This window comes from Leuciscus leuciscus (assembly GCF_965113295.1).
Source record: "Leuciscus leuciscus genome assembly, chromosome: 4".
In the NCBI taxonomy this organism is placed as follows: domain Eukaryota; kingdom Metazoa; phylum Chordata; class Actinopteri; order Cypriniformes; family Leuciscidae; genus Leuciscus; species Leuciscus leuciscus.
In genome coordinates this window covers 2824281-2847175 of record NC_138728.1, presented here as the reverse complement: position 1 = coordinate 2847175, position 22895 = coordinate 2824281, and the positions used below count along the sequence as shown (strand labels likewise).

Genomic DNA, 22895 nt, shown 5'->3' with positions numbered 1-22895 from the left:
GTTGTGATTGGTCTGCTCTGATTGGTCAGATGGCCCAGTCTGTTGTGATTGGTCTACTCTGCTCTGATTGGTCAGATGGCCCAGTCTGTTGTGATTGGTCTACTCTGCTCTGATTGGTCAGATGGCCCAGTCTGTTGTGATTGGTCGTCCGTTTACAACGCATGTCAAACGCTCATAATTCTAGCTCTGGATCTACAACTACAGTGTTTGAGGGGCAAAGTAGACGTTGTTCGCTAGCAGTCAAATTTTCTAAGTTGATAACTGAGTGCCATTAGCTGAATTAAGCATAGTGAGGTCATGTGACGTGTAGCAAACTCCTGTTTGAAATGCTCATTGCTGTTTTGCGCACTATTTTTGTAATAAAAGACAGTATGCAGAAAGTATAATGCCAGTATTCCAATTTGAACTCGATTTACTATTCTTTATGTGGCAATTTCCCCATCATCTGTGTCAATTCTTCTTTGTATTTGTCCAGATCACACATGTGTGTGTTGTGTGTTAGCGTCTAGCCTCACGCAGCTCTTTACTGGGTGTCATGCTGCTGTGTGACTTTAAAAAAGACATTTATTTTTGGCACTTTAGTTGCAACTAACAGGGTTGTTATTTTCATAAAATAATGCCGCTTAAAACAGCCATTAGCATTGCAGAAAGAGTCCAAGTAGTTGATCTCCTGAGCGAGGAAGGACATTTAATACGGATGGTGACATTTGGAGGTCTTGAACTGTAAGAACGCAGCGAAGCCAGACCGGCATTTCAGTCCCTGAACATTTGACTGAGTAACACTCTGGACTGTTCGAGAGAAGAGATCTCGCATATCACATTAAATGGATAAAATTCTGCACAAAGCCTGGAGTTGAAGTAAGATCTGCGTGTTTTCTTTTAATGAGAAAGTCACAGGTTTTGATCGGAATAGAATAAAGTTGCTGCCTTTATTTTTTAATAAAGATTAGTAAATGCCTAAGATTAGTAATTGCTTTAGAAGTATTTTCCATTGTTAGTTCATGCTAACTAATTTAACAAACAGTAAATGTGCTTAAAGTTAACTAACAGAAACTTAGTGTTAACGAAAAAACGTATAAAAATGCAAAAATACACATAACAAAATGACTAAAACCTACTCTAATGCTTCTGATCTTTAACTCTATAATGTTGTTTCCTTTAATAAATCGCCATCCCTACATCTTTTTGTTCTGTTCTGTTGTTATTTGCCTTAGCACTGGTATTTGATGGTGTAATGCTGTTGTATAATATTCTTTCTTTTTTTTTTTATGTAATTAATTTTTTTAAGATATATATATATTTTTTTTAAAGATTTATTTAAAAAAAATGTTACGATTATTTTTTGTAAGATTTATTTTATTTTATTAATTTTTTTGCTTTATTTGTGGCATTTTTGCCTTTTATTATGATAGGACAGTAGCTAGACAGGACACTGACAGGACAGAGAGAGCGAGAGAAGGGGGACGAAACACAACGGCGCCGTACTTGTTTTTATATTACTTTCTATTTATTGTTAAGCGATCTTCAGGTTTTGAAAGGTGCTATTTAAATTAAAATGATTATTATTATAAAATTAAAATTAAAATGAAAACTAATGCTAAACTATAAATAAATACTATAATAGTATATAAAATGGTATTAAATACCCCTGACACATATTGTGTTTTACAGTGCAGCATTATTGCGATGAAGATCGACCGCTCTCTCTGTGAATGCACACCACGGGGTCTCCCTGTAATCATAAATAGTTAATACTTGACCAAAGCACTATTATCTATAACATTTATTATTCATTTAAGCATCAAAGCAGCCGCTAAAGGTCACCCTGTGTTTCATTTTCCTGAGCAGCCGCGTCACGGGAGTAGATTATTGACAGCCATGCAGGGGTAAGAGTTAAGTTTCAGAGACACTCACACTGGGTACTAGAGTGTTGGACATGACAGATGACAGATCTTTTTCTTTCTTCATATAGAGGTAAAAAGACGTTTGAAATACATGATTACTGTTTACGAACATCCACACGCCGGTTAGATGAATATGTAAATATGCGCTGCACGCTTCACAAACACACAACACAAATGCCAGCGGTGAGAAAACAGTCGTTAAGAAAGCATGGAGACGTGGATGTTTGCACGAGCTCTACAATTTGGGACTCCATATAATAAACATGTCATGTTTCGAACTCCCATAACAAACACAAACCGATCTTCATTCTGGCCTGATTTTCTTCTAAATCACACCGATTCATCCTTTGATTTAGCTAAAGTACCTTAAGCGCTAACAACAGTGTTAGAGAATTCATGCAGTCGTCACACAGAAAAGATATGGAAGAGAAAAAGGATTTAAAATGTTGCATAAACAGTTTCCTTGTTTAAATCTGAAATATTGATGCTGAAAAAGTCGATATATGTCAGCTTATATTGATGATTGATATCGGCTACTTGGCTTAACTCAGCATTTATGTCATGAATATCCACAAAATCTGGATTACAGTGATGCACTTACAATGGAAGTGAATGGAAATACTCACTCAATAGTAAAGATGCAAACAATATGCATGGTAAAATAATTTTAACGTGGACATAAAGCTTACTCATCTTTTCTGTGTTAAGTTATATCCAGTTTTACGATGCATACACAATGAAATCCTAAACCACTGTAAAAAATTATGATTTAAACAGCTCAAATAATGAAGGTTCACAATTAAATTTTCAATCATCTCTCTTTTTCTAACAAAATCTGGATTACAGGGAGGCACTTACAATAGAAGTTAAAGGAAATACTCACTGTTTCAATAATACAGTAACAAAACATGAAGAATATGCATATAAATATGCATTTAAACCCTAAAACTACTGTAAAAATGATGATTTAAACAGCTCAAATAAAGCACATTTCACATTTCTGCTTTTGAATGCTCCACATTTTGGTATAATTCACTTCCATTGTAAGTGCGTCATAACTTCTGTTTTTTCTTTATGATTTTGTTTGTGTTTTGAAGATTGATGTCGGCTATACTTGGCTTAAGTATACATACATAATACATGTCACATAATGTCAAGAATATCTCTAATCGTCTCTCTTTGTCTAACAAAATCTGGGTTTTGGTGAGACAATGGAAGTGAATGGAAATACAGACGGACACACAACATGCATGGTAAAATAATTTGTTAACGCTTTATAATAACTGCACGCTGTTAATCATTAGTTAAGCATTAGTAAACAGTTAATTCATCATTTATAAAGCATTAATAGACATTAATAAGCTAGTTTATAAATACAGTTATAAATGCTTTGTTCTTGATCTATAATGTGTTTAATAATTGTATTTTCATGCTTTATTAATGACCAATTTATCATTTCTAAATGAAGTATTGCATTATTTACAAACCGGTTATTTAGGAGTTGTCAGTGGTTCATAAGATCACTTAGAAAGTGTAAGTAAATGATTAATAAACTGTTTAAATACATATTTTTATTCAGACATATAGTAATAGTTACTTAGTGTATTTCTACTGTAATTCAGGGTTAATTCAGGGAGTTATAAAGCATTTAGTAGTGGTCAGTGAACTATTTTTGCGAGCTCATCTAAAGCGAGGACTAGTTATGTCCTATAAAGCATTTATAAAGGAGATTTAAAGGCTGTTAAATATTTTTATGTTCTGTATCACTGTTGTGTTTGTTTCCTTTTTCTATTTAGAAGAAAACTGAGTCTTTAAATCTCCTTTGTAAATGCTTTAAGGCATAACTAGTCCTCACTTTAGATGAGCTCGCAAAATACTGACCACTACTAAATGCTTTATAACTCCCTGAATCTACTACACTTACTTACACTTTCTAAGTGATCTTATTAATCAATGACAACACCTAGTTTGTAAATAATGGTAAATAATATAACTGGTTTGTAAATAATGCTATACTTCATTAAGAAATGATAAATTGATCATTGATAAAGTATATGAAAATAAAATTATTAAACACATTATAGATATGCTTATAAATCAAGAACAAAGCATTTATAGCTGTATTTATAAACTGCTTATTAATGTCTATTAATGCTTTATAAATGATGAATTAACTGTTTAGTAATGCTTAACTAATGATTAATAGCGTGCAGTTATTATAAAGTGTTACCAATAATGGTAACGTGGGCGAAAAGCTTACTCACCTTTTCTGTGAAAAGTTTACAACGCATAAACAATAAATCCCTAACAAAATCCCTCCAAAAATTGCTCTTATTCACTTCCATTGCAAATCCCTAATGTTTCCTCTACGATTTTTGTGTGTGAAATATTATCCCCACAAATGCTGTTGATTGAGCTTAACTTACACTGAACCCTTAACTTCACTTGAATATTCCTTTTAAATTGCCTTTACTCTTCACTCATCACACTCGGCACATCCCAGTGTATTATCAAAGCTCAGGTCTACTTGTCGGCCATGAAAAATGAAGTCTTTGTGCTGGCAGGGATCACTTTTTGATTGCCTAATTGTATTGGGCTCAGTGCCCAGCAGTGGAGACCTCGTTCCTTCACCGCCCGTCACCGGCACGTGGCGTCAGATGGAGTCTGTAATGTGCTGAGATGTTTCTGAAGCCTGTGGAGCTCAGGGAGGTGTGGTGTTCACATGTAAACCAGTATGCCTGCGGCTAGGCTTTCATAACCCAGCCTTGTGCGTTCTTCTGCAACAAAAAGATCAGGTTACAATCCGAGATGATATGAGAGCAATTATGTGCCACCTCGGCATTCTGCCAGTTGTGATTCTAATGAAAAATACATCAGTGCGTTCGTGAGTGAAGCCGTTCTGGCGGAAATGAAGGCAACTTGATATTATCGCAGTGTTTATGAGAAACTTACATAATGGTGCTGACTTCTCCGAGTGGTTTGCTTAGAAATATCGTGTGTTTGCTCGGGATAGAAACACTGGAGTACTCGAGTATTGAGCCACTCCACCGCAGGAACCGATGGCAGAAAGCTGATGTTTCAGACGCACAGGTATCCTGATATCCCTCCTCCACTTACTAGAACTCAGTGGACAAAGAATCTGAATCATTATTTTTCTCTTGGTGTGCCGACTGTTGAGTCAGAGTGTTATTGTTGAGATGAACTGGCGTCCATGAGCCTCTCTCTCTCTCTCTCTTCTTCTTCTTGCTGTTCTTAGAGCCGGCGTCAAGGATTGATGTGAAGAGATTTTCAAAACCTCTTTCAAAGCCTTCATAATGTACTTCTGATCCGAGTCTTGTTCCTGTTGAATGCTTTCCTTGATTCTGGCAATATATTGCCAGTCTGCAAGCTTTATTAGAAAAAAAGAAAAGAAAAGCGTAACACTTTATTTTCGATTGTCCACTTTAGAGTAGGGCTGGGCGATATGACCAAATGTATTATCACCAGGATTTGAAATTAACACCCGCCAACCCGCCAAATGCGGGTAAAAATCAACTCTGGCGGGCACCGCTGTCAAATGAATGGCCAATTTGGCGTGCTACTTATTATGTGTACTCACTTTGCTGGGGAAGTTCGTGTAAACCAAATCTGTGCAGATATAGCGCAAATACTCAACTCATGAGTCATCATGATCATAATCTGCGCATATCTTAGCCTGGTTAAAACCAGACCATTCTCAGTAGTAACTGAGTTATGGTCCGACAAAGCTTCATTAATAACTCATTTCCAAAGGGGCGTCACCAACGGACGTCGCTCAAATGCCTCTGGGCGCAATTGGATAGACCTAAAACCAATCAGAGCGCTCGTCATCGTGTCATCACGTGTCCCTAAGTTACACTACGCCATAAAAGTATGTACTCTTTTTGTGAAGAAAAGGTATTTACTTTTGAATGTGTAGCAAAAAAGTAGGCAAGCTTTGGGACATACTACTTCGTCATCTTTATCGGACGGATCTGTCGCGTGCGTCCCGTCTCGTAAACTGCCCTGTCAATCACCTCGTCACAGTTAAAATCCTCTATTAAATCGAATTTAATTTCCTACCGTTTCGGAGAGAAATGTAGTAGCACGTTCATCTGCCAGTGGGTCTTTCATGGAGACTGTCCTCATGTGTTTGCAATTTGAATATAATAATGCATTTAAAAGTTGCTGCGCTTCACCAACGGACGTCGCTCAAATGCCTCTGGGCGCAATTGGATAGACCTAAAACCAATCAGAGCGTTCGTCATCGTGTAAAGCCCGCCTCAACGTTTCTGATTGGTGCCGCGATTTCGAGGGATTAGAAATGGGCTTGAATGAGCTCTTTGCCAGACTACTTGCAGAGCAAATCTAAATTTGCCGGAAGTTGTCTGGGTTTTCCCAGGTTACACATATCTGGCTTATTTGAACATGCACGTCACAACGCAACAAATAACGGCGCTCTTGTTCATTTGCATTGAAGCAATAGCGAAGATTAAAAAAGCATTTGGTTAACAGAAAAGACATTATTTTCCAAAATCTAAATTTAATTTGATGTTTTCTGTACTGTATTGATCTGTCCACCTAAAACACATATTTGGTGAGGATGAGGATGAAAAGGGAAGGGAGGAGATGGTTGGATGACAGGATTTTGTTTGAATTTGAAACAAATGTATAAAATCCAAATTTTATAATTTATATATATATATATATATTATATATAAACTGTGACATAATCTGGTTAATTTTCCCTTTTTTTTTTTGGCTAGTAGAAGTTCTGAATGGCCAGTAACATACAAATTTAGTAGACAAATTGGACGATGAGTAAAAATTATAATTTCAAACCCTGATTATCACAATATTTTTTCTATGTAATATGATATCGATATACAATATTCATTTACCTACCGTTAATATATTAACATATATTTTTTTAGACCTTGAGAATGAACATAAACATGTGAACTTGTTTGATCAATGACGAAAACTTCATTAAATATGAAGCATATTCAAATTCTGCTGTAAAGAAGCTCTGAAAAGATCAATAGTGTCAATATTCAGCTCAAGTCATATTTCTTTAAATAAGTCCACTTTCCATTTCAGCCTCAGAGCAAAATATTAAAGTTAATTGTGAGATAAAGTTTCAAATAAGAATGAAAAAGTCACATTTTGATATTGAAAAGTGGTCATTCATTCATTCATTTGGAAACAGATTTCCATATTATTAGTGATGGTTGCGTTAGCAAACACTACTGTAAATATCCCATCATGCTCAGCTCAGTGCAACAGTGACACACCCTGCCTTTTTTTCATAGATGGCGTGTGCATTTGAGTTAATTGCAATTTTTCCTTAGTGCTTTGATTTATAAAATCCTTTCCACCCATAATATAGCATGTTAAGTATAATTTTCTATATCCCGCTGAAAGTGGCACCACTGCGGACTCTCAATGCATATCAAACACCCCCTGATAACTTAAAAATTCAATCAGTCTTTTGCTCTGTGCAATGCAGCGCTGCTGAACTCCAGTGTTACTTAATCTTTTCAATTACCGCCACTAGAATGAATCTCTTAAGGCTTTTTTTCCCCTACAGGAGATAAAAGAGGTTGAATTCTTTCTCGTGTTTTTACTGTGACTGAGAGAATACAATAAGCAATGTCGTGGTGTCATTAAATATAATAACATTATAACAATCGCTCTTAGTTTAGCCAGTTTGTGGTGTGTATGACACCTGACATTCACCTGTGGTTACTTTGGCCTAGATTTTTGTTGTTTGCTGTTGCTTACGATTAAATTATACAAATCTGTTGAGATATACAAATATTTAAAATGCCTCATTATGCTTTTTCAGATAATTCCAGTCTTCCTGCACAAGTCTTTGTAGGTTTGTAACATATTTGCATAATGCCAGTCTATGCTCTTCATTGGCTGTTCACAGCGTCTGCTTTGCCCCGCCCTCAAACACTGTCGTTGTAGCTGAGACTGGAAGCAGAGTAGACCAATCACAACAGACGGAGCCATCTGACCAATCAGAGCAGAGTAGACCAATCACAACAGACTGGGCCATCTGACCAATCAGAGCAGAGTAGACCAATCACAACAGACTGGGCCATCTGACCAATCAGAGAAGAGTAGACCAATCACAACAGACTGGGCCATCTGACCAATCAGAGCAGAGTAGACCAATCACAACAGACTGGGTCATCTGACCAATCAGAGCAGAGTAGACCAATCACAACAGACTGGGCCATCTGACCAATCAGAGGAGAGTTGACCAATCACAACAGACTGGGCCATCTGACCAATCAGAGCAGAGTAGACCAATCACAACAGACTGGGTCATCTGACCAATCAGAGCAGAGTAGACCAATCACAACAGACTGGGCCATCTGACCAATCAGAGCAGAGTAGACCAATCACAACAGACTGGGCCATCTGACCAATCAGAGCAGAGTAGACCAATCACAACAGACTGGGCCATCTGACCAATCAGAGCAGAGTAGACCAATCACAAAAGACTGGGCCATCTGACCAATCAGAGCAGAGCAGACTCTCAGAAAGGCGGGGTTTAGAAAGACCCAGAGTCATAGAGAGAGAGAGTTGCGACACTCCCATAGACCTCCGTTGTAAATAATGGCGGCGCTTTTAACCGCCTACTTCCGGGATATGAAGATCGGAATAGTTCCAAACACTGTCATTTGGGCGTTGGACACCATTCACTTACATTGCTGCGCGTCGAGTTGTTCCAGAGTTAAGTTGCCGAAATATCGACCTCTTTTGAATTGTCAACTGTCTATATTGTATCAGAGGCCCTTTGCGATGCTTATACTGGTCTTCATGTGTACATGCACAGCGTAATTATTTATATTTTATGTTGGTTGTTTCAACCAATTTTCAAGCACTGCCTGCTAGCTAACGTTAGTTAGCTAGCGCGACTTCGTCAGCTAAGAGTTCGGTAATGAATCGCTACCACCTTTATAGCAACTTTTATTTAATTTAATTTTTTGGGATATACTAACTTTTCATTATGTTATTATTGTCTTGAGTGAAGCGGCTTGTGAGAACAATGCTGGACCTTTAGGATTGTTATGGCCATCACCAGTCCTGTCTGTTTCATGGATCACCTGCCCCTGGTTTTTGTTTTTCTTGTTCACACACACAAGCACACATTTTTGTTGTCTGTCATTGTTTAATAAAAAATATTTTATTTGAAAACCTTCATTTGTATCAGCCATGCTTAAATTCGTTTTTAATCTGTTATAGTTTTGATAATGTGTATGGCTTAATCTTAAAATAATATTCTTAGTCTTAACATGATCATGTTTCACGTTGTGGTCCTGGGGGTGGCCACTTTCATCAGAAGAAGTGAGCTAGCTTCTAAGCGAATTCTGAACCGACCGCCACGGCAGACCTCTTTGCGTGATCACGAAGGTAGGCTAATGGCTGAATCTAAATTTATAAGCAAAATCACGGGAATCAATAGCCTAATACAGCCCAGTTGTGCTAAAATAAATATCATGAGACGTCCATCATCAGATGAATGATATGGAAAAGTTAAGTTAGAGCCGCTAAAGCCAGTGCTACTACCCATGCGAACATGAACACTAAGCTTTTCCCTCCAAAAATATAGCTTAAAACTTATCTCCAAATGCAAAACTGACATTAACAAAATGCAATAATGCAATAACAGCTGAAAAAGTACTTGGGTGTGTGTTTTATTTTATATTTACCGTTCAATAATGCAATCGCTGCTGTCTGTCCCATAGAAGAACATGACAGCCAGCGTACGTTTTGGAACTATTGGGGCTTACATGAACCACGTGACAGCCATAGCGGCGACATCAAAGAGTGTCGCAACTCTCTCTCTCTATGGCTCTGGAAAGACCTTTATCGAACCATGAGAAAAGTCGTTTTTTTTTTTTTTACTTTAGATGTGTGTAAAACATGAGTATGAGACTCGAAAACAAAATTAGCCTTGGAAATAGCATAATAGCGGCACTTTAAAAGTTCTGTGCAAGGAAGTTTGCAAAGCGTTTCAAGTACCCAGAAAAGAGCTATATAAATGTTACAAATTATTGTTATTATTAATGATTAAAATGGTTATATATTAAATAGAGTGAAAATCATGTGTTGTACATAGTGGACAGCTGTCAGTAGTGGGCTGTGATGGGCCAGTACACGTCTCAGGCCAGTGCAGTGCAATAGTATATACGGTATAGATTTATCAGTCACATTTGATTTAGTCGCATGAGTTTAGGTGATTTGTGTGGTGTTCGGTGGGGAATGAGCAGGCGTGCAGAAGCACAGGCCTCCCACACACTCCGACAGCTCGCTGCTAAAGGAAGAATATGAAGACAAGAAGGTGGATGTTTCTGTGGCATGTGTTCACGTGGATGCTTAGCTGCCTTTAAAATGACACTTGGCAGAGATGGGTGGGAGAGATTCTTTTCTTTAAGAGTGAAGGGTGAACAAGAGGATTTCTTCAGGCGGATGGAGTGGAGAGGAGATAAAAAACACCCAGATGCCTTGAGGGATAAATGGAGATTCGCTCAATCCACTACTGGGAGAGACACCACTCACCAGGAAGAACATGTAAATGAAAAGATTCTATATAGAACTGTAGGATTCTCGACTCGATTATAAAGAACCCTTTATTCCTAAAGGATCTATTTAAGAAGAAATGTCTTAATGATTATAACACTTTCATGTTTAACAGGTTTTTTCATATATTTTTTTTTAATAGTGATAAAGTATGTTTACAAGCTGTTAAATTCATAACATTTTATTCAAACTAAAAAACATATTCATTAAGACTATAAATCCATAAAATGATCCCATGATTGAAACCCTTAAAAGGTTCTATGTATGAAGCACCCGATGGAACCCTTTAAAGTTCTAAATAGAACCTTAATAAAAATTATAAAATAATTTAGAAGTGAAGCTATATTTGCATTTATTGATTTATTTGTTTGTTTATTTTAAGATAGTCTTAGACACTGTAAACCGCAAAAAAGCATCTGGGGATCAACTTGACTTGTATTAGGCAGAAGGATTATTCACAAAAAAACTTTTTTTTTTTTAAGTTTTGAATATAATATAATATTTTGAATGATCAATACTCTCTGCACTCTAAATGAGGTCTTTTCACATTTACTGCTGCTTAGTGTGTGATTTATATATAAAAAAATTCTAGAAATAATTGAATGATTTCATATTCAAATCGATAATTTATATTTTATTAAATATTTTGACTAATTTAAAATGCATGTTTTTCCTCTACTCAGGTTAAAATATACAACTCCATACAGTATACAGTACAGGCCAAAAGTTTTGCTTTTGAAAGAAGTTTCTTCTGCTCATCAAGCCTGCATTTATTTGATCAAAAATACAGAAAAAAAAAATGAATATTGTGATATATTATTACAATTTAAAACAATTGGTTTTCAATTTATTATACTTTAAATTATCATTTATTTCTGTGATGCAAAGCTGAATTTTCAGGATCATTACTCCAGTCTATCACATGATCCTTTAGAAATCATTCTAATATGATGATTCATTATCAAAGTTGGAAACAGTTCTGCTGCCTAATATTTTTTCATAACCTGTGATACTTAATTTTTTTTTTTACATTTTTATTAAAAAAAAGAAGCAAATGTTTTAAAAATATTAATCTTTTGTAACAACAATATACACTACTGGTCAGTAATTTGGGGTCAGTAATTTTTTTTCTTTCTTTTTTTGAAATAAATCAATACTTTTATTCAGCAAGGATGTGTTAAATTGATAAAAAGTGATAGTAAAGGAGATTTATATTATTAGAAAATATTTTTTTATTTTGAATAAATGCCGTTCTTTTTAACCTTTTATTAATCAAATATATTAGGCAGCAGAACTGTGTCCAACACTCATAATAAATCAGAATATTAGAATGATTTCTAAAGGATCATGTGATAGACTGGAGTAATGATCCTGAAAATTCAGCTTTGCATCACAGAAATAAATGATAATTTAAAGTATAATAAATTGAAAACCAATTATTTTAAATTGTAATAATATATCACAATATAAAAAAAAAAATCTGTATTTTTGATCAAATAAATGCAGGCTTGATGAGCAGAAGAAACTTCTTTCAAAAACATTAAAAATAGTAATGTGTCCAAACTTTTGGCCTGTACTGTATATTACCTTGAATTTTTTAATATAGAAAAAAACATGAATGTTCTCTGCAGTTTTTGACTGTGCAATCATGTTTATGTTAGTTAATAACAGTTTACCTCTAGTGTGTGTTGCTTTCGCTTGTCATCGGTGTTGTGTGAATTCCTGTACAAAAGTGAGAAGTCTGATTTCAAGTGGTATTTTATCACACTTTTCTAAGTAGGAAGTCTCCCTGTTGGATAAAAAGGAAAGAAATTAGCAAAGCATCAACAAAGAGTCAGTTCCTCTACCATAAAAGGGATCTTTTCTATTAAAGGTCTGGATCAATATTCAATCGGTGTTCAAATTCATAGAGGATATTTCATTTTTTTTTATCAATGCTACTTAAATTAGCAGTGGTGTACAAGTGTGTCGCTATCACTTATTACTGAAGTTGAGTCGAGGCTGAAGGTAAATGACACTCTTCAACCCAGAGGCCCTGCGCTCTCCGCCTTTAGCGCTGATCAACCCTTCAAGCGTCGAGCTGCATAGCAATTCAACTGGTGCATTAGCGCTCGCTCTCCCTCTCTCGTTTTCAGTCAACAATATGATGGAGGCCTGCCAGGCACATTGGTATTCAGAGAGAGCCATCAAACTCCTCAGCAACTCTGACTCAGTCACCAAATCCTCCCACCATCAAAAGCTCTTCTGATGTTTGTCGAATTTGCCCTTATTGCGGCAACCAGGAAGAAATTAGCTAACGCCGAGGGAGCGTTCGGGGAAGTAATGGAAGCGCAGGGGTGATCAGAGAGGCTTTAGACGCGTGGTTTTAATTGGAACAGCTGTTATGGCGTAAGAGAGTTTGCTGACATCACTGGGGATCATGATGTGTCACGTGACGCGTTTGAGCCGCTGGCGACTGATAATGGTTATAAGTGGTGGCGCTCAAGGGTTTACATCAGCTGCTAAAAATAAAAAACCATACGCTTCCCATGAGGCCACTTATGATACATGTGCGTTTGACAGAGATAAATGGAGGGATGGTTATCATGTGTTTAAAGCAAGAAAGTGCGCAAACACACCGATTAGGCTACATGGATATGTCAAGCTTTATATGTGATTATATATAAAAAAAACTCATTACTTGAGATTTACTTATGCATACACACACACACACACACACACACACACACACATACACTCACTCATTCTTGTACATCTATCTTTATGAGGACATTCATTGACACAGTGCAGTCTCTAGCCGCTTACCCTAACCTTACCCATCACAACTAAGTGCCTAACCCGACCCCTGACCCTAAACCGACCCTTAACCTCATTATAACCTTATCCCTAAAACCAAGTCTTGACCCTCAAACAGGCCTTTAAAGGCTCTCAGAAACTGAGGACCGGCCAAAATGTCCTCACTTTACTCTCTTTGTCCTCACTCCAATGGTCTAAAACTCAAACTGGTCCTCACAAAGATAGTTGTACAAGCACACACACACACACACACACACACACACACACACACACACACACACACACACACACACACACACACACACACACACACACACACACACACACACACACACACACACACACACACACACACACACACACACACACACACACTCACTCACTCACACACACACACACACACACACACACACACACACACACACACACACACACACACACACACACACACACACACACTCACACACACACACACTCACTCACTCACTCACTCACTCACACACACACACACACACACACACACACACACACACACACACACACACACACACACACGTAGTATTACTTTTATTATTACTCCCTATATGCATGCAAAATACCTAGCAATATTTCTTGTCATATTTGCATGCATTATGTGGATGGTCAATGGCTTGCTTTCAGAGCTTGAGACTTCTGTGATCCTCTCCATTCTGGCACAGGATGGCTGTAACGGGGTGGTATGAGCACAGGAGCTGTGATATTCGTCTCTCACGCTGAAACGAGGATAGAGTAAGTCTGAAAGGAGCGAGCTGAGACATCATCCAATTCTCAGCGCGTTCAGGACAGGGTGAGATGCTGGGAGACGTCGTGATCTCAGAGGCTTAGCATGCTAATCACCTGGGTCTGCCGAGCCCGTTGGGGAAGTGGATAATCTGACATGTTCATGTCCCCTTCATATACCTCTTAATACACTGGGTAAAATTGGAATGAGAAATCAAATTTGCCTTGAGCTATCGACACATAAAAGGTCTTCCATTAAAACATCTTGCAAGTTACATAGCTTCAACTGTCCTTAGTATAAACAAAGCATTTATTTAATCAAGCTCCACAAATGACTCGTTATACAAAAATGGTTCAGGAATGGTTTGAGGAGCACAACGATGAGTTTGAGGTGTTGACTCGGCCTCCGAATCCCCCAGATCTCAGTCCAATCGAGCATCTGCGGGATGTGCTGAACAAACAAGTCCGATCCATGAGCTCCAGCTTAACTTAAAGATCTGCTGCGAACATCTCGGTGCCAGAGACCACAGCTCACCTCTAGGGGTTTAGTGGAGGCCATGCCTCGACGGGTCAGGGCTGTTTGGGCAGCAAAAGGAGGACCAACACAATATTAGGAAGGTGGTTATAATGTTATGCCTGATCGGTGTATATATATATATATATATATATATATGTGACCCTGGATCACAAAACCAATCACGAGTTGCACGGGTATATTTGTGGCAATAGCCAATAATAGACTGTATGGGTCAAAAATATAGATTTTTCGTTTATGTCAAAAATCATTAGGATATTTAGTAAAGATCATGTTCAATGAAGATATTTAGTAAATTTCCTACCGTAAATATATAAAACATTTATTTTTGTGAGTGAATGAAGCACAACCCCGAACATAAATGAACAACTTTAAAGGAGAATTTCTCAATGTTTCGATATTTTATTTATTAAAAATATTAGAATTAACGTTGTCACCTTCATGTAAACTCCCAGTCCCTCACTAAGCGAGAAAAGGCTTAATCTCTTTATTTGAATCCTGTTCATTTTCTCGTGCAATTAGTTAAGTCATAATTAATAATGTGTAAGTGTCTGAATGGCAGAATGGCTGAGAGTAATGAGACCTTCAGGTCAAAGGTCACCTCTTGTTGTACGATAGCAGAGCTGCATCAGTCTGATTACAGTTGAGCCTACAGCAAACATCTCTTCATACATAAAGTGGTAATGTAAGGCGATCGAGCGGCTTCTTCTGCTATCTCAACAGTCACATAAACCCCGTCAGCGAATCTGTCTCTGACCACCCGTAGCTCTGCCAGTCCAAGCGTCCAATCCGACAGGCCGTCCAGATGACGGATGAAACTGTGGCGCTGGAAGCCCGTGCTAAGCCACCTGCCAAATGTGTGTGTCCCGCTGAGGAGAGAGGGCGCTTTGCCCTGCGTTTACACCCCGACGCTGCCATTATCAGTAGAGCACAATGTAAGCGATCCGCCTCATTGCGGGTGAAATGGCCGTGTTGACACTCAGAGCCTGAGTTGTTTGGGTCCCTGTTGCTTTACTGTGGTCACTGCTTGGCATCAGCTGCATTATTTTGGCTATCCAAAAATGATCTTAGTCTTGTAAAATAGCCTTGTGAAATATAACAAACCCTGTTGGAACCACTGTGCAAATTATACAGTAACTTTCAAGTGCGAACTCATTGTTCAGGCTGTTATCGGTTAAAGTCCCCCGTAGTCAATCATTTTATCCCTTAAAACTCATCTTTGATCACCAAAGTTGCATATTTAAACTTGGTCATGCCTTAAAATATCTTGAATGTAGCTCTACACCCTTGCCTCGTTTAGTATTCGCGGTTCTATGAATATGCAAATGAGCCCCGCCTCCACTCACTCACTCAGCTCAGAGATCCACTTACAGTTTTTTTGGATTGCTTAAGCACAATTTTCAAAACAGGGCCCGTGTTTTCAAAACACTACACACAATTAGCACAACCACACACCCAATTAGCAAAACACTACAGATCCTTTGCATAATTAAACACTCTTGTAAAAACTATACACTTCTGTTTAAAAACCACACTTTGTTACCATATGAAACACACACGTTTCACATTACTATACTTTGCACGAGTTACACTCTGCTGTGATAAACCTAAAACACTTTTAGCACTTCTACTTCCCTATGATTAGAGTAGGCTACCATCAACAAAGTACAAATATAATGATTAGAGTAGGCTACCATCAACAAAGTACAAATATAATGTAAATTCACCAAACACTACACAATACCAATGTTGCAGACTGAAGAAACTCATTTATTTCTCAACACGCCCAAAATGTTGACATGGAGATTTATAATACTGTAACAAAATGTCACTTTACGTATTGTACTGTAAGTTTACTGTAAAAATAAAAAATAAAACTAGACATTGTCTCTTCGCCTAGCTGGATCTGGCCAGAGAATTTCATCAACATCGCAGGCAATGTTGTCATTAGCCTTGGAAAGAAACGTCTTGAATGACGAATCCATCCTTGCATTGCTGCTACCTCCATCTGGTCACAGGCCTCCTCCATGGCTTGGATGAGGGGTACCTCAGCCTGGAGACGGAGATCATATACCTTCCACCGCCATGCCGAGAAAAACTCTTCTATAGGGTTGAGGAATGGAGAGTATGGTGGAAGATATAGGACGGTGAAATGTGGATGTTGCTGAAACCAGTTCTGAACCAGAGCAGAGCGGTGGAAAGACACATTGTCCCAGACAACAATGTATTGCATATGATCGATTTGATTTGCTGCTGTTATGTTGTGCAATTGGTCCAAGAATGTAAGTATGAGTGCTGTGTTGTAAGGGCCCATATGGGCATGGCGGTGGAGGACCCCATTCTGTGTAATGGCTGCACAGAGTGTTATATTACCCCCACGTTGCCCTGGGACATTGACTATAGCCCTGTGGCCAATGATGTTTCTTCCCCTCCTTCGTGTTCTCGTCAGGTGTTTCTCGTCAGGTCTCCCTCTCTTGCTGTTCTGTGAACATAGGAGGCCTTCCCCCTTGTCGTTCCTGACCCTCAATCCTATGTAGAAAAAAAAAAAAAAAACAGTACACAATAGTACAGTAATTTCACAGGAAAAGGTAACAGAAGTGCTGATAGTGCATAGAATACAGTACTGTAAGCAGTTACTGAAACCGTGCAGATGTTTTTGATATGATGATATTTTTACAATACCTATTTTCCAGTCGAAATGTTCTTATCACACTTGCCACTGTGTATCGGCTTAGATTTAGCTGTACTCGCAGTCCAGCCTCCCTCAGCGTCAGGCCGTGGTTGACAACGTGGTCAACCAGTGTTGCGCGGATCTCATTTGTCAGATTCGGTCCTCTTTGAGCACCTTCTTGTCTTCCTCTTCCTCTTCCTCTTCCTCTTCCTCTACCTCCAGCATGGCCTCCATCTCTTCCTCTTCCTCTTTTGATTCCTCCTCTGTTGATTCCTCTTCCTCCTCCTCGTCCTCCTCCTCCTCGTTCTCCTCCTCTTCTTACTCTTTCTCTGACTCTTTCCATTGTGCTTGAAGACCGATGAACTCACCTGCTGCTTTTTATAGTGCTTATACACCTGATTGGTGTGTCTACAATTAAGCAAACAAGTGTTTGCACACCTGAAGACTGTGTTGAACCAATTGGTTGGACGGTGCGGTAATTTGACAGTCAGTGCTTTGGTATTGCAAGGAAGTGACTTCATGATAGATTTTTGTGTGTAGTGTATGTTAAGTGTGTTTAGTGTTTTGCAAATCACTGTGTGTAGAGTTTTGCAACAAGTGTGATGTTGACAATGTGCTTATAGTTGTGCAAATATGGGCTGATGTTTTGCTTTTTGAGTGTAAGGTTTTGTTAATAGTGTACTACTTTTAATTTTAGTGTGTAAGCAATCCAAAAAAACTGTAATCACACGTTGATCTGATTGGTTACAAGGTAGTTAATCCTCAGCTGGATCCGTTGCTCCTCGAAGTGAAACTAAACCAGCACTTCTGAGGTATTATTATTACGATAGTATTATTCCTCACAGCGTCGCAAGACGACGTAAAGTGCATGAATCTGATTAAACTTGATGAGTTTTATCGAGTTGATGTGGGCGTTCACAGGTTTGCATGGATCGCTTCAGATAATTTGCGTTTGAATAGCGTGCGCTCTCAGTAGGCGTGTTCACATTAGCAGATAATGAGCTGAAATGAGAACGACTGACATCTCTCTCTTTTCATACAGATTACATAAACCAAGAATATTTGTTTTAGTTTTGAATTAGATAATTTAATAGTAGACACTTAAATGATTATAAAGATATATAGCTCATGCCTGGGTGACTAGTATTCGCTGAGTTCTGTTTAAGTTTAGAGACGTGCTCCAGAAAAAAAGTTCACGGAGACGGAGAGGCAGAAAGCACACCCTGTTTATTTTCCTTATTTTACAAAAGCACAATCTTTTGTTTCAATTGTAAGTGGACACATAAAAAAGTTGACATTTAATAGTTTTACTTTTTCATATTTCTTAAGTCTGTATGACCATAAATGGCAGAGTATTTTAAGTCTATTTTGCTGCTATATGTGAAAAAAATCCAGAAAAACGCGCCGGCGCGTTTGCCGACCCCAGCGGGTTAAAGTCCCCCTGTAGTCAATCATTTTATCCCTTAAAACTCATCTTTGATCACCAAAATGACACATTTAAACTTGGTCATGCCTTAAAACATCTTGAATGTAACTCGACACCCTTGCCTTGTTTAGTATTCGCGGTTCTATGAATATGCAAATGAGCCCCGCCTCCACTCACTCACTCAGCTCAGAGATCCACTGGTTGGCGATCACACGTTGATCTGATTGGTTACAAGGTAGTTTGTGACGTCAGAAACACCAGCGATTTCAAAGCGTGTTTTTGAGACTGTCTTTGGTTCACTGCAGTTTTAAGGAGAAAATACTCAGCAATGGTGTCGACTTATGAATTTACACATGCTTTGTCTTAAAGCATATAGACATATAAACAACACTAGCACCAAACATCTACTGAGCCAAACGTCTGACATTCAGAGTCTGAGGTGTTGGTTTATTTTCAGGACGTAATGCTACTATTTTGGCAGTGGATTTGGTTCTGGGCGAGAGTCCTATTGTTTGTATTGTGTGTGGTCGTCTTGCTTCTGTCACTAAATGTGAGATAAGGTGTTTATAATGTTGTTGCAGGCAAAGCTGAGCAACTAATCCAATCTACTGTTTTAGCACAAAGACAAATGCTTACAGCTAAATGTACAATGTCTCTTCGGTCCAGCTGCTTTTTGTCCGAGATGCTGGACGTTCACTTGTGTTTGACATTATGCCCACAGCTGATCCCTTTGTTTTGACTGAAAGCGACACTAAACCAGATGTCAGGGGGAACATGCATTACATGACCTGATTACTCACATGTTTATGGCCTATAAAGTGCATGAAACATATTTGTTGGTTGGAAATGCTGTGTAAATCATACAATGTATTTACATGTAGGCTATAGATAATTTCAGGCTGTTTGTCTCGTGCTACCCAAAAATTAATTGCTTAATCTTAATTTTTAATTTTTAATTTTTAATTTTTAATTTTTAATTATATTAAACTGAATGCATGATTTGTGCAATTTTGAGTTTTTAATTATATTAAATAAAATTCATTAATTGTATTAATGAAATTAATAAATTAATGATAGTATACATATGCTTCATTTTTAAATAAATACATTTTGTTTGTCTTAATCTTAAATATTTTGTATACTTTTTATTTTATTTTGTACATTTTTATTTATTTTGTTCTATTTTTTATTTAATTTATTTAATTATTTAATTTATTTAATTTATTTAATTTATTTAATTTATTTAATTTATTTAATTTATTTAATTTATTTAATTTATTTAATGTATTTAATGTATTTAATTTATTTAATTTATATTTATTTTATACAGTATAACTTTCAGGAGGTTCAGCCTTTTTTAAAGATTTTTTATGGATCATTTCAGAGCGTTCTCGGTTGTTGTTTGTCTTGTAATACCCCAAAATTGTCTTTTGGTCCCTCCAGCACAGTAACCCAAACATCTATTGTCTGAAAGACCAGTTTTTGTTATATACATGATATTTAAATCTATAATAGATTTATAACTAATGACAGTAGGCTCTACTGTTTTGTTGATGTACTGTTCAATATTATCAGTAATATCAGTAATAATAATCTAATCTGATTTTAATCAGCCAGTTACTATGGTTACGTCCTAAGAAAAGTGGGACTTTTATACACAGAGGCTATTTTATTATTAAGTTAGTTATTGATTTAAAACCAAGTAATCTATCTAAACTAGTTTGCCACCCCCAAAAAAATATTTTTCAATATTTTTATTGGACACTTATGACAATATTAAACTGAATGCATAATTTGAGCAATTTGGGATTTTGAATTACTTTACGTAAAAGGGTATCAATTAATTATATTGTAGTATGGATATGTTGTAATACGTACATTTTGTTTATCTTAATTTTGTTATACATTTAAGATTTGAGGAAAAGGTTTGATAGCAATGAGGTGTTAGCCTTCTATGATGTGCTATTGCATGCATAAGCACACACACACGCACACACACACACACACACACACACACACACACACACACACACACACACACACACACACACACACACACACACACACACACACACACACACACACACACACACACACACACACACACACACACTCTTATAATTTAATACGTCTCCTCTACTCACACAATACAGACTCGCCAGGGAATCAGTCGTGTCGTCAGATCCATGTAATCTCAGCATACAAGACGCATTAATCAATGGAGCTGTAATTACATGAGGGTGCCTGTGTGTTTGTGTGTGTTTGTCCGGAGCCAATCTTGCATTTGCACCCTTTGTTAAGGTCCATGTCTGCCTTACGCTGCTGAATGTCGGACAATAAAGGTCTGTGCAAGGGTTAATTAGCAGTGCTGGAGAAGCATCTATCAGCTTTATACAGCAGAGCGCAGCTCCATTATCCTGGGACTCAAACACACACACACATACACACACACTGTTCAAATAATGCGCACGCACATATATCTGTGAGTATGATCAGATATTATACTCGTGACTTCCAATCTTGCATTATAGCTTTAGTTGTTTGACCTCTCTATATGAAAACACAATATGCAAATAATTTCAAAAGTGCAGAGCATTCTGGGAGAATTTTCCTCAATAATGGCTTAAATGTTTATGGATGCATATACACAATAAACCACAGCATTTATGTCATTTGTTACAGTAGGCTAAGGCATTTAGGGTCGAATTTAGCAACAGCTTGCACCAGCGCTAACACTCTTTTGGTGTTAAAAAACTACCGTCAGGATTTACTAAAGGCACACAGTGCAAAACTAGCGCTGAAAAGGCGTTGACAGGGTTATTTTTGCAACTGACCTTATTGCAAATGCATTAGGAGTTTCCCTTTCACATGTAATATGTATGGGAGGAGAGTATTTAAATGAATCATTTACTATTAACTTAAATATAACTTTTATACTAGGCTATTAAAACAATAAAAAAAGTAATATTTTTAAAAACAAAAAGGTTTGTGCTCATCAATTTACCGGTATTTTACCAATATTTAATGCCCCAAAAAGCATCCATCCATCCATCCATCCATCCATCCATCCATCCATCCATCCATCCATCCATCCATCCATCCATCCATCCATCCATCCATCCATCCATCCATCCATCCATCCATCCATCCATCCATCCATCCATCCATCCATCCATCCATCCATCCATCCATCCATCCATCCATCCATCCATCCATCCATCCATCCATCGTTTGTTCATATGTCAGCATTGTAATCTGAGGTAATAAACATTGTCACAAATGCTGTCAACAGTTTATCTAATTTCTTTTAACCATTAAACAGGTCTTGGGTTAGCGAGAATCTGAGGATTATTAGGTTTTAAATGCTCAAGGATCTCCTGATCACTTCCTTTTTGCATAAAACCACAGAGCTGTCTCAAACAACCCATTTCTTCATTCTTATCTTCCAGCCTTTCGTACATCGCCTCGGGTTTGTTATGTCCCTTCATTTGTATGTCTTCAGTGCCGTGTTCTTTTAATGCAAATGCCTCTGTGCTCGTGCGGTGTGATCATTGTGAGATCTCTGTTGCTTGGCCAGAAGAACATTTCATGCGGAGATCTTTATAGTAGTGTTTTTATCCGCCGGAGTCATAAACTACAACCGCTCAATATTCAGCTCAATATTAAAGTTCTCATTCAGTGAGCTTTAAAACCACTTCTTCCGTGTTTTACACCTGCATTGGAGACTTGAGGTGACGGGTAAACAAAGTTTTTTTTTTTTTTTTTTACAAAATGTTTGGTAAAATAAATGCAGCAATAGCTTGAGGAAATATAGAAAAAGGGGATTACTAAGGATTAAGAGTGTACAAATCAAACACTTTCATGCTTTTACGTCCACAGAGGATGGGTTATACTTTTTATTTCGTAATTTAACTTGATTTATAGTGGTTTTACAATTAAAGAGGCCATCACATTTTCCTTGAGCTTTTGACATATAAGAGGTCATCATACTATATGAATATCCCGTAAGTAAAACAAAAAGGGCTTTTATTGAAATCAAGGCCAGAGAACGACTTGTTGTGGAATATACCTATCTATGATAAGTTAAAGAGAATCAGTAGGCAAGCCTACTTCATCATGCTACTTTGGCCTCGCCCACTGGCGTGTTAGTGAGATGACGAAGGGAGAGAAGAGCGATACAGGATCACTGGACTAAAAATAACATTACTT

The 22895-nt window shown here is 37.5% G+C and overlaps 1 protein-coding gene across 4 annotated transcripts in view; it reads left to right on the top strand.

The window, feature by feature from the left end:
* Positions 1 to 22895, top strand: part of grm8a (glutamate receptor, metabotropic 8a) — a 247624-nt gene that overhangs the window by 53198 nt on the left and 171531 nt on the right. Inside the window, exon 1 of one of the 4 annotated variants that reach the window (XM_082166768.1) lies at positions 747 to 858. The exons of 2 other annotated variants lie outside the window; for them this stretch is intronic. The gene's annotated coding sequence lies outside the window, so the exon portion shown is untranslated. Of the gene's footprint in view, positions 1 to 746; positions 859 to 4920; positions 4995 to 22895 lie in introns of those variants that run through there. One more of the 4 variants, XM_082166769.1, reaches the window with a different exon arrangement.